This window comes from Dermacentor andersoni, chromosome 7 (genome assembly GCF_023375885.2).
Source record: "Dermacentor andersoni chromosome 7, qqDerAnde1_hic_scaffold, whole genome shotgun sequence".
Classification (NCBI taxonomy): Eukaryota; Metazoa; Arthropoda; class Arachnida; order Ixodida; family Ixodidae; genus Dermacentor; species Dermacentor andersoni.
Genome location: NC_092820.1, coordinates 16,863,116 through 16,880,543, shown reverse-complemented (window position 1 = coordinate 16,880,543; position 17,428 = coordinate 16,863,116). Strand labels below are relative to the sequence as shown.

General features: G+C 46.5%; 1 protein-coding gene across 5 annotated transcripts in view; it reads left to right on the top strand.

Moving 5' to 3' along the window:
- The first annotated feature begins 533 nt into the window (after positions 1–533).
- The window catches only part of LOC129386000 (uncharacterized), a 277,464-nt gene continuing 260,569 nt past the window's right edge, over positions 534–17,428 (top strand). For all 5 annotated transcript variants that reach the window (XR_011895615.1, XR_011895614.1, XR_008613468.1 and 2 more), the window contains exon 1: positions 534–651. The gene's annotated coding sequence lies outside the window, so the exon portion shown is untranslated. The remainder of the gene's footprint in view (positions 652–17,428) is intronic.

Here is a 17,428-nt window from a genome sequence, read left to right as displayed (position 1 = left end):
TAATATGCTAGATGCCTGGACTGACAGGCATCGAGAGAATTATGCTCGTGATGGAATGGCTAAATCCGTAGCAGCGAAGGCTCTAACAGTTTTTCCGTGGCACTTTCTGTAACCGAACTGAGGCCAATCCCAAGTAAAAAATCTAGGATCTTTGGAAACACTTGTGGGGTGCCGAAAGCATGAGTGAGCTCCAAGGAGTAAACCACGCTTGAGGAACTAGGCATCACTAGCAAAGCCAGGCTGATAGGACGTCCATTTTCTTTACAGAGAATAGGGCACACACTTGTACTTATTATTAAATCATATCTGGTAGTGACAATGGGTGGACCGTCAGCATAGCGACAATGATAGCGCCACATGAACGGTTGGCACTCATTCTACTCCCGTCAGACTGCCAGGTGCGCGCTGTGCGCTTATTTTATGGATGCTTTCTTTGCCACGGTGCGACTGGATTGAACACTCCTTGCTTGAAAACCTAACGATGTGCTCTTCAAATTTATAGCGCGCAGCTGGAAGGAGAATAGAGGGTTTGTGTGAGCACATAAGGCAACTTATTCGCACCGCTTCGTAGAGGTTTTAATGTTCTTGCCATATTCAGAGAAAACTTGTTTTATTTAGAGATCTTGCCATTGCTCAAGTTCAGCCAACAAAGTAAGTCATATTTAACGTTTCGTGTTGTTCCCTGGAGATAAATGGTCTTTGACGATGCACAGAGCCACGTCCTAATGCTAAAAAGAGTTATAAACAAAATGCGGCTTGAATTGCATTTTTTAACAATAAGAGCTGAGTGTTGGGCGAGCTCGAAAGGATGGACGCGGCGGTGGACCACGCCACCAAGCATTTGTTATTTGGCCTAATGTGTTACCTATCTTCTCTTATTTAAACGCACAAAAAACCAACAGAATCAAGCTTTCTCAACGTTGCTTTTCTACGCCTCCGTCTTTTGTGGTCTCCCTACTGTTTCGCCATCCAACATCCAATCACGTTTCACTAATCTCTACTGCGAAGATGTTTACGTTTCCCATGCCAATGCCTTCTTTAGAATATGCCTGCCGCGTGAGCTGAGAAGCTGTTCTGGCCTCTCTCCTATTTTTTCCTCTCCACCAGGGTCGGCTATGAGCGCTAGTTGTGGAGGCTGCTCCATACTTGATACACGTTCCCTTGTTTCCGAGATTTTGGTGGCGTCTTTGGCGATCCCGGAGGCAGAACCCGTGGTCTCACGTCGAGCCATTGGTCGAGCGTGCCTAGTAGTCGTCCCTTCCTCCGCAACACGAAGTGTGGTCGGCAGCGAGCGCCGTCTCTCCTCGACTACCCTGAACTACTGGAACATCTACTGTGATGGGAAAACTAGCGACGCGGCAGGCATCTAGTAAAGGGGGCATTTCCCATGCTATCCCTCAACGCAAGGACTTCAATGGGGCCAGAGGAACATCATTGGGTTCATTGTAGAAGAGCCGCAGGAAAATACGCACACGAAATGACACAAAAGTCGACTCTCAAGTAAAGATTTATCCGCAATAGAAAGACCATTTCTAACTATATATGGCCCCAGGTTCGTCTTAGGGATTCCCCAGGAGAGCAGTAGCCTGGCGCTCTTAGGTCATAAATTTCGCTCTTGGGCCAGGAAGTACCAAGCTCATAATTTATTAGGAGAACAGACGACGTTTCCTAGATTTGATGTTCGTAGGAGCTGATGACATTTTATTGGTCATTTTGGCCCCCAATGCTCCAAAAACAGAATTTCAAGCAGTTGCTCTGAGAACACAAAAATTTTAGAAATTCGTTTTAGCCATTTCCTGTATGAGTTGGGCGGTCAACAAAACCTGTGGCATACCAATTAGTTCTCGGGTCTGTGAAGGCGAGGGGGGGGGGGCAAACCTTTAACCATCGGACCTCGCCCTCTTTCCCTCCACATATAAATAAATAAATAAATGAATAAATATATCAAGAATGGTTTATCGTGCGTAATGGCAGCTCTTTTAAACATTTCGGCGTAGGTATTGGTTCAAAATTGCGCAATAACTAGTTTGCAACGAGCAGATGGGGATGCACGATGCAATTCAGAGGTAAAAATCGAGAAATATTGTGACGACGCACAACTGGGGCATATACGAGGAATAGTAATGCAATCGGAGGCGCACAAGCTTTTAATATGCCAGTTATCAGTAGTTCAGGCAATGGTGTTGTCGAGGTTATACGCATGAAGTGCAATCAACATAGAACACTTGTAGTATGCACAAAAAATAAATAAGTAGGTCGTACGCATTGTGGGAATCGATGATATGCGAATCATTTCGATAGTGCATGGTTATCTAGCGTCGTTTGGAGTTACACAAAGCGTTACCAGATTGCACGGACGTGTCGCTGTAAGATGAGCAGCTACGTGTCCAACGTATACTTGTGTGCGTCAACAGCAGCAAGACGGTGGCGACCAGCGTTCTTAGACATCCTTCACACTCACAGCTACACTGGGAGGTTGGTTGAAATGTTGATCGCACAAACTAGTTGCTCTGCCCCTCCCCCCCGATTGCGTCTTTCGTACTTGTAAAAAAATGATGTACTGGGGGAACTGCAGAATGGGTCCAGGCTAGGCAGACGTTAGAACATAATTTTGTTTGTACTAAATCAGTGCATAGAGTTTTTCGTAGCTCAGAATAGACCTATATCGATAGCATTTCCAGATGTTAAAGAAGCCTACGACAACGTACACCGGAAATTGTTATTGGGTATTCTTAAGCATGGAGCCATAGAAGACAATTTCTTGGATGTGCTGAGGGACATATATGGAGACAACCGAGTACAATTTGTATGGGAAGAGGGAAAAGTTAATCAAGTGGTAAGAATTCACTAAGAACTGAAGCAAGAATGCTCTCTGTTTCCATTGTTGTTCGTTCCTTATGTTAGGGCCATAGAAAGGTGATTGGAAAAACAGCGAATTAAAGTTTTATTTATCCTACATGCGTAATGGACGAATGTTGCAACGGAAGGTCCCTGAACTGATGAATGCGGACGACATAGTGCTACTAGTGGACAATGCAAGAGATCCATTTAAAGGCACTTGCGCTTATCCATGGCGACCCAGTGACAACTCTAGGCCTCAAGTTTAGCGCAGAGAAATTGGCAATTATGATCTTTACTGAAGAGACGAGCAATTACATGGTGTAAATTCAACAGCAAGTCATACCCATAGTCAAGCAGTATAGATACCTCGGCGTATACATAAACAAAGGAAAGACTTACTCAAGCACCCATCAAGAGAATCTGAAAATAAAGGGGAAGCAGAATGTGTTTAATAAAACACAAATCACTGTGGGGCCACAATAAGTATGAGGTGGTGAGTGGAATCTGAAAAGGAGTAGTGGTGCCAGCGTTAACTTTCACGAATGCATTCTGTCGGATATTTTGTCGGATTTGAAAGTTACGCCAAGATCGGTAGGTTGGTTGGCCAATAACCACGAATAAGGCAGTGCAGAGAGACGTGGCTTAGGCATGTTTTGAAGTCAGAGAAGCGCAGAGTGAAGTTAGTTTTGAGGAAAGACTCAGGAACATGGATGAAAATGAATGGGCACCTCAAGTGCAAAAGTACCTGTACTTAAAAAGCGTGGACACAGAATGGAGGACGAGGACAAGACAGCTCCAGAAGCGCTTGGCCTTGAAGTGGACGGAAGGTTTCACCGGCAAATGGTCGAGATAAGCAAGAGGCCTTTAGAGTATCGTTGGAAAAAAAGCCGGGAAGACATTGATACTGCCGGCTCTATTACAGTCATAACTAGTGGTAATAGGTAGATTTGGAAGTAAAACAATGATTGAGGATATGTAGTATCCGAAAATGCTAGATAAAAACACGTATAGCATAGCTGAAGAAATCAAGCCGGCTAGGTGGCTATTTGTCACCGCCCCATTTCAATGCGGATGCCATCAAATCATAACCATCATGTAAAGCAATGAATGGGGCTAGTTGGGGGACATTCATGATTGTATTGCGCTTAGTGTTACACTCATAGAGGTTCCTAGAATAATTACTATACGGAAGTTTGGCGCTGCAGTCGTTGTACAACCATGGCAATTATGGGAAGTACATGGATTTGTCTGATTTTGGTGCTTGTGGATTCAGACGTTCATGTGGCTTTGTATATTAGGCTATATAAATCTTACTGGCGTAAGTTTCAGCGCAACCTAAGTGCAGGACACGCCACGAACACGCACAATTGCAAGTAATTGCAACGATTGAGCTTGTCCAGGTGGCCAAATCGAAACGCGCCAAGCGTCTCAAGACACTGGCATGCCCGCGATAAATTCATAACGGCGTTTCATTCGCTTGTCGATGCATGCGTCCGTGGCTTAATCGTTTCAATATCAGGCTTCTGTGCTAGAGTTCCTGTGTTCGAATCCTGCCACCGGATAATTTTAATAATGTTCTGTTAAAAATGTATTATACAATACATTGTTGAAAATAACGAGATTACAATGTCACAAAGCTGTTCGAAGCGAATCGAACGAAGTTCAGGCAAATCCATGTACTTCCCATAATTTGCATGCCGGTACAACCGCTCTCATTGCAGCTCCATTAGACACTAGCGCCAGAGTTCCCTCTAGTAATTATTGTATAAAACTCTAGGGTTACACTGACGGTACTAATGGATCAACATAAGGAACAAGACGCGGGCGTACGTGGCGCAAAATATCAACTTGTTTAATACTGTCAAAGAACGCCCTTTATACATGGTAACGTGGCGGAGGGGGTTCAGATATAAGGAAGAACTTCGTTCACTTGCACCCGTTCGCCCCGGCGAACTCGACTTCAGCTTCGGTAAGCACGATGGATGGAGTGCTTACGCACTTCTCTTTTTAGTTTGCTATCGCGAGGGCTTCTCATGCTTCTCGCTCGGTTTTTTTTTAAGCGAAATGCTTCCCTACACTAGTCACCGCTCTTCGCGCGAGCCGGCGTATGTCGGAATTGGCTCCGTGAGCGTGTTCGGAGTCGGCGCTATGCGTCATCGTTTGACGTTCGCAGTAAGCGCTTGTTTATCGCGGAGGCCGACTATAAAACCGCTTGCCAGAGAATAGGCGCGCGCATTCAACATGGAAGGAGAAGAGAGTGATACAACCCATACAGATAGCTGTGTTTATGGCTGTACAGAAATCGCAGGACAATGTGCCCAACAATGATTAATAAAGAAGTTTGCTCAGTGGAGCAAGGAAGAAGAAGTGTGTCTGTTCGGTCACTGTCTTAGTGTGATGCTCTAATTTTTCTGGCTTTTTGGACGTTTAGGGTTACCATTGACGACGACGATTGACCAACAAGACGTCGGGCGAAGATTCAGCGAGCCAGGCGCCTTACAGGTACCACGTTTCATTTTTGAGGACCTGGCTATTAACCTTTCACTACGGTGGTCGGAAGCCGAGAACATCGTCACGAGCCTTATGCTCGTCCAAGTGTAGCAAGCCATATGAATGATGCTACAGGCCGTAATGAAAAGCCTGGGGCCTTGCAAACGTCACAAAGCTTCATAAAGCCGGCACGTTTGCTCCTGAACAACTCGGAATCAACTTCGGTGAATTCAGAAATAATGACTGACGGTGAAGCCGAGACCAAGAAACCTCGCCTAGAAGACAGCAAATATGATGATACAACATCGAATTATGAGCTAAGTGATCAAGAAGAGATGGTTGAAGATGCACCATTTACTTTGGTCACGTACAAGAATAAGCGAGCAGAAGGCATTCCAGTTGGCTTCCCATTTCGTGCTCTTGCTGTAGCTCGGGACACGTGTGAGATAATAGTCGCAGATGAATTTTGTGAGCTTATTTCCAAACCTGCTTTTTCATCGCAATGTACAGAATTTGATATTTCAGTAGTGTTAGCTAAGCAGAAAATTACTGCTTGCTACTGGGCCCAACATCCTCAATTAGATCATACTTTCACATTAAGCGAGCTCCAATGTGCAATTGCATCATGTCGCCAAAAGTCTGCTGCTGGGCCGGACGGCATTACGTACAATAGGCTAAGAAACCTCGGACCGACAGGTACAAATGCTCTCTTAGACATCTATAATAATTTATGGATAGAAGAAACTGTGCCCGACTCTTGAAAAGTCGCTCGAATCATACCAATTTTAAAACCGGGTAAGACACCCTTGTGCCTTGAATCCTTCCGCCCAGTTAGCTTGAGAAGTTGTTTATGCAAAGTAATGGAGAAAATGATTGACGCGTGACTTCATTGGTGGTGTAAACAAATGGATGTGTTGTCCAACTATTTAGTATGTTTTAGGAAACATAGATGCACAATGGATGCAATATTAGATATAGTAACCTGTGTGAAACACGAGCGTGCACGTGGAAACATGACGATAGCAGTATTCCTAGACATCAAGGGAGCATTTGACATTGTTAGTCACGCTTACGTTCTGCTAAGTATGTTGGAACTTGGAATGTCTGGCAGGTCTTTGCGAGGGATTTCTGAATTTTTATCAGGTCGCAAAATATTTGTCCAGATGGGCGAAGGAAAGAGTGCTGAACATGTTGTCAAACAGGGAGTACCACAGGGAAGCGTACTCAGCCCCTTTCTTTTTATCTGCGTGATGGCTGATTTAGCAAGAAGACTGCCATCACAGTTAAAATTTTCATTGTATGCAGATGATGTGTGTATTTGGACATATGGGTCTAATGCTCAACTACTTCAGATGGCATTGCAAGATGGCATAAATATAATTAACCAATTTTTGACAAAGAGAGGAATGGTTCTTTCACGTGCAAAAACAGCTGTATTGGCCTTCACTCGGAGGCAATTAAAAAATTTCACCCTTAATCTGGAAGGACACCCTCTAATGATTGTCCCACAGCATCGATTTCTTGGCGTAATACTTGATAGGCAGTTATCCTGGACACCCCACATAAAGGAACTCGAAAACGAGGTCAATGCCATAGTGACTGTACTTCGCAGACTCGCAGGTACATCATAGGACGTATCAGTATCGTCCATGCTGACTGTTTACAGTGCATTAATGCGAAAAAAAATTGCGTATTCCGCAACCATCTTACACGGACTTTCCCGCACGTCAGAAGAGTGACTTCAAAGACTTTTAGCTAGAGGACTACGCATGTGACTAGGAGTTCCACGAGTGACTTCTAGCTCTCTTGTAGTATCTGAGGCTCGCCAATCACCATTTCCAGCTATACAAACTACAAAACATGCCGACATTATTTTCGTCTTCAAACACAACATAATAGTCACCCATTGGCTCTAGACATAATGAAACGAGATAAGTTATGTTCATATAGAAATTCGAAGAAATCTTCACATATTGCCAAGAAATGAATTTTGGAATTCAGACGTCGAATATCCTCCATGGCTGCTTGCACTTCCAAAAATCGAATTGTCAGTAGACGGGATATTCAGAAAGAGTCATGTTCATCCAAGCTGCTCAACAGCTAGCACTTTACCCGATATATATGCGGTATTCAGGATACACACAGGTCTATGCAGATGGCTCCAGTACATCAACCTCTTCAACTTCATCGTTCATTATACCTATCCTCAACAAACAAGAATCATTTAAGTTATCTCGTGCGACTTCGTCCACAGCGGCTGAACTGTTCGCAATCCTATGTGCGATAAAAGTTATATTGTCAGTAAGAGATGCGCAAAAATGGGTAATTTTCAGTGATTCACAGGCTGCTCTAACTTCACTCTGCAACAGAAAAGGGAAAGCATTTAGTGATAGTATAATATACGAGACACTTAAAAAGCTCACGAAGGCAAGCGCAGCGAAACATACAATAGCATTTCAGTGGATACCAGGGCATTGTAACATTCCTGGCAACACAGCAGCCGACGAAGCTGCACGACAAGCACACCTCAAAGATGATGTGGTTCCGCTCCCAATATCGAAAAATGAGTTACGTTGCATTATAAGTACAACGTCTTTCAAAATGTGTACAAACACTTGGTTTGACCGGAATTCCAAGAGCTCGGACTTATACCATATTGATCCGCTCATTGAATTCAAATTTTCATTATCATTAGACAGAACTATAGAAAGCCTTATTCATCGATTAAGGCTAGGCACTGCCTACACAAAGCATTTCTTACGCAGAAATGGCCGTGCGGAAACCCCCGAATGTGATTGTGGATTTGTAGATGAAGATATATATCACCTCTTCTAGATTGCCCACGTCACGACACACCAAGGTGCCGACTTAAATCAACCCTAATTTAATTAGACCGCATACCTTTCAGTTTAAAGAAACTTTTGGGTCCTTGGCGAACAATGTCTTTGCAGAAGAGCGCTTTAAGAGCACTAAAGACTTTTCTTGAAGACAGCGGCATTGTTGGACGTTATTAACGCTTTTATTGTTCCTTTCACATCATTGTCGCTGCATATATGCATGCATTTGTGAATTATATTATGTTGATTGTTTAGCTGTTACTATACGTGATAGTGCGTTTACACGGTGAATGTATCACCCGCTGACTAGAGACTGTGTCATTATTTTATCTACATAACTGTGGAGACATTTACCTTGTATATTGTATGTACCATGTGTTTATTATGTCATAGTCTTTCTGCGAAAACGTTGTGTGATAAGTCCTGGTGCTTCCGTGAAAAGATTATTTCATATGTAATCTGGCACCCTGTATGTTGTATGATGGAACCATTCAAGAGATAAGGAGTAGCCGGCGCCTTAACTTGTGCGTCAACATCTCCTTATATCATATCAATAGAAAAAAGAAGTTTAATAATCCTGCATAACTTATGGTATATATCATTGATAAGCAATTTGCATAACTACACAAGGCACACGTATAGCATAACCATAACCTAACCAAAGCTTATCCATAAGTGAAACCGTAAGCATAACCATAGGCTAAATCAAAAAGCCTAACCATAAGCTAAACCGTAAGGATATCCATAACTTAAACCATAAGCCTATCCATAAGTTAAACCGTAAGCATGTCCATAGGCTAAATTATAAAATATAACCATAAGCTAAACCGTAAGCAGCATAACCATAGGCTAAATCATAAAGCATAACCATAAGCTAAACCATAAGCATCACCGAACCTTTTCGCTTCGAGATATCCAGGCTTAACTTTAGCTAAGCCCCAGCTAATTTTTTGATGTGCCAATGACTCAATGAACGCGGAAACTTGCTGTGAAAATTCTGGAGTGACGACAACCATCGGAGTGAGCAATCGCGTCAGCAGCAAGCGAATTGATCTTCGCGTATGTCTCGCTTCCGCGCGAACGAAACGTCAAAATCACAGCGCATACGAAGCTACCGGCACTAAGCGCACTCGGAAAACATCGGAAATCTCCTTGAATATGAGGCCCGCGCGGGCGCCCACTTTAGCGACGTCGCCGATTGATTTCAAGACACACGAGCGCCGGCAACGCGTCCCTACGGCGCCGCCCAAAGCGCCTACTTCGTCGTCTGCGATTCTCGTGGCTAACGCCGGACGTGGCACTTGTCTCCACTCTGTACGGAGCAGCGGGCGAGGAGGTCAACGAGGCAGAGTAGCTGCCGGCGGAGAAGAACGCCCACTGCCTCGCGCGCCGTGGGAGAGGGCACGCATAGGGCCGCGTTCCTCGCTTGTGCACGCGCGATTGAACCGCGTTCGCCGACTCACGCAATTTCACTCGTACGGAACTTCATGGCAGCGGCGACAGCAGAAATGTGCCTGCAGTTCCCAAACAATTGATATCGCCATAATATGGTAGTAACGCGCCTAGCGATGTCCCCAGACACTTCCCGCAGAAACATGTTTAGCCCCGTATTGAACTTTGCTAGCTCAGAGGACGTATCCATTATACGTTAATTTATGCTATGATGATTTTCGGATCCTCTACAATACTGGCAGTAGCATTGATAGATTATGACACTTCTTTTCAATTGTTCTTGCAAAATGTGCTGACAGTTATGTATCCAAGCTTGTTAGACGCATTGGTAAAACCAATCCTCGGACAACCGGAGAAAATGTTCATACAAAACGAAAACGATAACGAAAATAACAGTGTTTTTCGAGAAGCTGTACTTCTGAAAATAAAATCTGTATTGCACCAATGAGACGAGAACTAAAACGACTGATCAATTAAGGAATCCAGAAATAGATTTTACAATGTGACGTTGAAGTGATTCTTGAATGAAGCCCCTTCGAAGTTCTGCCGCTACATGAACCCTTCGGCAAATTCACGCCAATGTCTGAGGAATTCACTCAACAATGTCTTGATTATTTTAATACCTTTTTCGCTTGTGCTTTCACGAATGATAATAGTATTTTGTCTGATTTTCCTGCTTCATCATCTCGACAGCCAATTGAATATGTAGAATTTACTGAGAAAGGCGTTCCCAATATCTTACTTATTTAAACATAAGGAAAAGCACCGGTCTTCGTAGTAAGCTTAACCAACTTCTGTACAGATACGCAGAATGGATAACCCATTTCCTTACTAAAATATTCCAGTCGTCCCTACGTAATGGGTCATTTCCAACTGCATGGAGGCGTGCTGAAATCACACCTGTCCGCAATAGTAGTTCTCCTTATGGGCTGTCCAATTACCGTCCTATCTCGCTCATGAGCACATGCTCAAAGTTACTCGAACATATTAACCAGCATCTGTTGGCCTATCTCGATAAGCATAATATATTGTTTCCGAATCATAATGAATTCCGCCATGGCTTATTAAGTCAACTCAATTGAATTTGTCCGTGATCATAGAAAACAATAAATTCGCCCATGGAAACTGATGTGGTATTTATGGATTTCGCAAAAGCATTCGACAGAGTAACCCATACAAAATCAATATTTAAAATTGACAACACGTTTCAAAATAGTTTACTCACAATATGGTTTGAGTTTTATCTTCTGGGCAGCCATCTGTTAAAATTAAAGTTAAGAAGTCTAGATTGGTCGCTGTAAGTTTTGGAGTTCCTCAGGGAATGTACTGGGTCCTCTTCTATTTAATCTATTTGCCAAGTCGTGCGAGTGTCCCGATTATGTTGTTCACCGACGACTGTGTTGTTTATAGCACAATTGAGACTCAGGATGATCAAGTTAACTGAAACAACAACCCTAAAAAATTCGGAATTGGTGCGAAGCTCGGCAAATGATTTGAAACCCAGAAAAAAACAGTAATATCTATAACTAGAAAAAGAAAACCCCTCGATTATGACCACCAGATTGGCGACACTAGGCTCAAGCATGTAGTGAAATACGAATATCTCGAGATTTTGTTTGCTCCTAATCTGCGATTGAATCCACATATTGATTATATCTGCTCTCAGGCATTGCGGCACTAGGGCATCGCACAGTCTCAGGCGTCACCTTTATCGCGGCCCTCCTGATATAAAGTGCTTAGCCCAAAGACCTTCGTAAGGCCAATCATTGAATATTTTAAAATTGTACGGTACCCTTACACACAGTAGAACTGCAATAAAATAGCAAGGGCATAACGACTCAGTGTTAGGTTTATCTTTATTGACTTCGACGGCATTGTTCTGTTTCTGAACTTTGTCAAAAAGTGGGCCTTGAAAGTTTGGAAGTGAGGACAATGATGAGGAGACTGAAATTCCCTTTTCAGCTAATGCATAAACCGTTGAAGCTAAACCATACAGCCTTTTTTCAAGTTAATGCACAAGAACATTCGAGACATCGCCACAGCATGTATATAACACCCCTTGCCCCACGTAAGAACTGCTTTAGGTTCAGTTACTTCCCTTGTGTTATCGAAAAATGGAACAAGTTACCGGAGTCTACAGTCCGATCATGATGGCGACGTCACCATCAACGTACACGTGAAGCGGAACCTACACATATGCTGTAGGTACAGTTCAAAAGGTAAACGTCAAAGCAGGGCTCGACGTTCTCCTCCGAAGTCCATTCTGCAAGTTCAACAACATTCTGGTCAACCCACAGACCTTCGAATGTCTCCCAGATCAAGGGGACATACACGAAGACGAGGTAGAGAAGCTGACGGAAGTCCACATAAAAGGGCGATGCTTGTTGGTTTCTATTTTAGACTGTATAGTACAGCGCAAAGCGGGACAGGGGACACAGGTAAAAACGAGGACAAGCGCTTACTGCCAACTAACATTTTATTGCCTGATATATATATATATATATATATATATATATATATATATATATATATATATATATATATATATATAGAGAGAGAGAGAGAGAGAGAGAGAATCAGTCAGTCAGTCAAGAACTTCATTGAAGTCCTGAGGAGTTTCAATCCGTTAGAGATACCACGCGGGGAACTCCTCCGGCCGAAACCGTAGGCGACGCCCAAGTCGGGACGGGAACGTGGTGACGCTCCGCCAGTTCTTGGGCCCTCTGGACGGCCTTGAGTTGGAGTTTGAGGCCCGGGCTTTTGAGGGCTTCTTCCCATTCGGGCTCACTGGTGAGAGGGCCTTTGGTAACGCGGTACATTGCCATAGCCTGTGCGAGAGTGAGCAATAAAGTTCTGGGCAGTCTGGGCAATTTGCCGGGATTTCTGAGTTATAGTGACTTAGTAGGCCTCGTGACGGATACGAGTCCGTTTGTAGCATTCGAAACGCGGCCGCCTGCGCGCGTTCGAGTTTGGCGTGTGGGAGCGGGAATTTGGTTCTACCTTTCCGATAGTGGGAGGTGATTTCTTGGTAAGTGAGCAGCGGGTCATTAAACTGAATGTCAAGCCCCTCGGAGGCCGTGGGACCGTCGCGGCGGGCAAGTTCTCGCGCACGGTCGTTGGCCGTTTCATTGAGGTTAGCTTTTTTGCGGGTGAATGTCTTTCCCCATGTGAGCGGGGAAGCAGGAGAGGCACCATTTGGTCTCTTTTGAGCTCGCTAGTAGTATACGCGCTGCTTATTTAGATACGTTGCCGCATTCGTAGGTCCGAATTGCGGCACGCGAGTCCGTGAAGACATAAGTAAATGTGGGGTCTGCCATGGCGATGGCTTCGGCTATTTGTTCTGCTTTAGCGCTGGTGCTCGTTTTAACCGATGCGGATGGTCGTAGCGTTTAGTTGCCGTCCACGACCCTTATTGCGAAAGTGGATGTGCTACCGTGCTGGGCCGCGTCCACAAATGCGGTGGCTTCACGATCCGCGTCGATGCGGTCGAGGATCGCGCGAGCGCGGGCCCGGCGCCTACCCACGTTCTGTTGTGGGTGGATGTGTCTGGGAAACAGTGAGACTTTGTATTTATCTCTAATTTCGCTCGGTAGGGTAACCGCGTGCTCGAGATATGGAGAAGGGGAGACATTGGATTCATTTAGGATTAGCCTACCGGCTTTGGACGAGGATAGGCGGAGTATTTGCGCCATAGTCTGAGCCTCGATCACTTCGTCGATGTTGTGCATGCCTAGCTGTTCAACCTTTTCTGTACTTGCTCTTTGTGGAATTCCCAAGACCTGTTTGATGCTCTTGCGCATGAGTGTGTTTAGTTTCGTCTTTTCTATTTTCGTCCAGTTGTGGGCAGAGGCGACGTAATTAATGTGACTCATAAGGAACGCGTGGTATACGCGCAGAAGGTTATCTTCGCAGAGACCCTTCCTGCGCCCCGAGACTGTGTATGAGTCTGAGAGAGAATGAAACCTTTATTTGAAGTCGTGACTTGTCAGTCGAGGTGGGAGGGTCCCTTATTCCAGGAACCCTCTGGCTTGGATCGCCCTCCGGGCCCAGGCGACTAGTTCGCGCTGGTCGACCAGGTCCGGCTTGGAGATCGCAGCCTCCCACGTTTCAGCGAGGAGGTTTGGATCTGCGTCTGCTGCTATTAGTTGTGTCGCTGTGATGCTTGCTCGGGTGTTCTTGCATTGCAGGAGGAGGTGCGCCAGGGTGTCAGGCACGTTGCAGTGTGGAAAGGTGTAGCTGTATAGCGTCGGGTGGAAATGATGCAGCAAGATTCCGTGGGTAATGGTATTGCTCTGGAGTCGCCTGTAGTCGGTGCCTTCGTTTCTTGTTAGTTTGGGATGTGGTGGAGGGTACACCCTGCGTCCAAGCCGATAGTGTTGTAGTAGTGTTTTGTAAGTTAACGATATTGTTTCCGTTTCCTCCGCTGATTTGTGTGGGTCGGACCAGTCTAGAATGCCGTGCGGGGAAGCCCGGTTGACGCTTGCGCAGGCCGCGGTGTGTGCCGCTTCATTCCCCTCGAGTCCCTCGTGTCCCGGAACCCACATGACGCAGGTGTAAGGGGGAGGAGTATCGCCACGTTTCAGTAAGTTGATCGCTTTGGTGGAGATTCTGCCTTTCATGTAGTTGCGTGCCGCTGTTTGAGAGTCGGTGAAGACCACTATGGCATCCTCGCTTGTATGGGTGGCGAGTGCTATAGTGGCCTCCTCAGCTGTGTCCGCGCGTTTGGCGAGAATTGTCGCCGACGCCAGTGTCGTCCCTCTGTAGTATGTGACGCTGATGACGAAGGCATGTCTGCCCGGATACTTGCCTGCGTCCACGTAGCGCACATGCGGGTCGTTACGGTGCTTGTGTCTGATGGCGTTTACACTGGCGAGCCGTCTGCCTCGATGGTGTTCTGGATGCATGTTCCGAGGTATCTGAAGAACTTGTAAGCATTCTCGCAGTTTCGATGTGATCTTATCTTTACGTTCGCCATCGTGTTCTATGTTGGTTACGTATTCTGTGCGTCGGAGGACTGCTCGGCCTGTGGTTGTGAGCTTGAGTCTCTCGATCTGGTTGATGAGGTGCGCTTCCGTGAGTTCTGCCCAGGAGTTGTGAACTTTCATGCGAAGCAATCGGTCAGTGGAGGCGGTTGTCGGTAGTCCTAGGGCGAGCTTCGTGGCCTTTCGTATTAGAAGGTGTAGCTTTTGTTTCTCGGCTGTCTTCAGGTTGAGGTAAGGAGTTCCGTATGTAATGCGGCTGTAAAGGAGGGCTTGTACCGTTTGCAGAGTTTCGTGCTCTTTGAGGCCAGTGCGGCGATTGGCCACCCGTCGTATCAGATGAGTAAGCTGTGCCACGGTGTTGTGTAGCCTGGGGAGTGTGGCGGAACCGGACCCGTCCTTGTGTATATGGACTCCGAGGACTCCTGAGTCGACCTTCGGTATCGGGACTCCCTGAAGAAGGACTTGTGGGTCCGGTACGTCGTGGCTTGGGGCCGGCCCCGGGTGCGTGCCCCGAGTACTAACCGCTCGGATTTATCTGGGGCACAGTAGAAGCCGCAGGCGTTGAGGTACCGTTCGATGATGTTGACCGCCTCCTGAAGACGGGTCTCCTGTTCGCCCGTGCTCGCGCCTCTCGTCCACAGTGTGATATCATCTGCATATAGAGCATGAAATATCCCTTGGACGGTGTCTAGGAGGCGGGGAAGTTTGAGGAGGGCCACGTCGAAGAGGAGTGGCGAGATTACCGAACCTTGTGGCGTACCCTTGTTAGGTAGGAGAAATGACTTGCTCCGGAGGTTGGCAATCCCCACCGTGGCCGTACGGTTGGTGATGAAAGCGTGCATGTAAGCGTATGTTTTGGCACCGCAGCCGATATCTTCTAGATTACGGAGAATGGCTTCATGGCTCACGTTATCAAAGGCGCCTTTCACGTGTAGCGCTAGAATGGAAGATTTGCTGTGTTGGCTGAAATGGTCAAGAATATCTTCCTTTAGCTGGAAGAGGCCGTCCTGCGTGGAGAGTATCTGGCGGAAGCCGAACATGACGTGCGGATAGCGATCGTTTTCCTCGAGATGTGTGGTGAACCGCTCGTTGACCATGTGTTCAAACAGTTTCCCGGCACATGACGTAAGAGAAATGGGGCGGAGATTTGCGACGGAGATGGGTTTGTTTGGCTTGGGTACCATGGTTACCTCCGAGTGTTTCCAGGCTGTTGGTAGCTCGCCCTTAATCCAGCAGTCATTAGAGTACCCAAGGAGAGCCGTCAACGCCCGAGGGGGTAGCTGTCGAAGGTGCTTCTTGGTGACTCTGTCTTTGCCCGGGCTCGTATTGCGTGTTAGCCTAGAGACGGCCGGCTGCAACTCTGCTTGTGTGAAAGGCCGATCTAGCTCTTCGTTCGGCGCTCCTTGGTACTCCCTGGGGGTGGAAAGGTTGGTGGCAGTGGTTTGCGGGTTAGCTGAAACGTGTAGCTTCGTCTGAAGTTCTTGGAGTAGCTGATCCTCTGCGCCGCCATAGTTATGCATTAGTCTGTGAATTGTATGTCTTTGTTGGTTTTTGGTGTGGGTGTTGTCGACCAGGGATCGAAGTATATGCCAAGTCTTCTTTGTGGTGAGGATCCATTAAAGTTGGTCGCAGAAGGATCGCCAGTTCTGAGTCGCTAGCTGTTCAGCGTACTCTTGTGCCTGCATGCTTATTAGGGCAATTCGGCGCTGGAGCTTGCGGTTGAGCTTTTGGCGTCGCCATCGTTTGAGGAGCGATCGCCGAGCCTCCCATAAGTGCAGTAGGTGGTTATCGACCGCCGGATTGTCCTGGTCTAGTTGAATCGTCCTGGTGTGGCCGTCAGCCGCACCTACGATACCGTTTAGCCAAGATTCAACGTCTTCGATGTCCGAATCGTTGTCAAGCTCATTCCTATACGCATTCCAGTCAGTGAGTCGCGCCTTTCCTGTCTTGTGCGCGCGGTGAGATTGTTCAACCTCGATTTGAATTATGTGGTGATCGCTCCCTAGCGTGTCCGGGAGTCGGGTCCACGTGGCCTTTCGCACGTCTCGAGTGAACGTGAGATCAGGATTGGTGTCCCGGGACACGCTGTTGCCCACTCGGGTGGGTTGGAGCAGGTCATTCCATAACGTAAGACCATGGTGCTGTGCGGCGTCGTGAACCCGTGCCCCTTTCTTGGTGGTATTGGGGTAGTCCCAGGCCGCGTATGGGGTGTTAAAGTCCCCTACTACAACAAGCCGGTTGCCGTTTACGTTCTTGCGAAGGTCCCGGACGAAGTGGTCTTAGTGGAGTAGCTGCTCCCGCGGCGGGCTGTAGAGATTGTCCAGGTATAGGCTCTGTTGATTCTTGCGAGCCGGCAACACCTCCACTATGGTGTGTTCGATTTCAGTGTCTTCAATTTCGTGATGCTGTGCGGTTAGTGTCTTCTTGACAAGAATTGCGGTGCGGGCAGTGTGTGCCATAGTGTTGTAGCCGGGTAGCTTTATTTTCTTGGTGTTGGTTTCCTGTAGCGCGATTATGTCAGGATTGTTTGCTTTGAGACATTCTTGCAGGTTGGCCGAGCGGGGTCTATAGAACCTGCAATTCCAGTGCCAAATGCGGAGGGTGGGAAGCGGCTCGGTATGTCTACGTTTGGGAGCCGCCATGTTGGTGGTTGTCCTCCACCTGGAGTAGGTGGTTTTGCGTCGTCGAGCTAGAATCCTCCGCGGATTCCCCTCGTACTGTCCTTCGTCCTTTTCGTTTGGTTCCTAACTGCTCCGCCAGATGTTCATCAGTGACGAAATTCTTGTAAGCATAGGTCATGAAGTTGTGTTGTTGAGCCATGAAGCC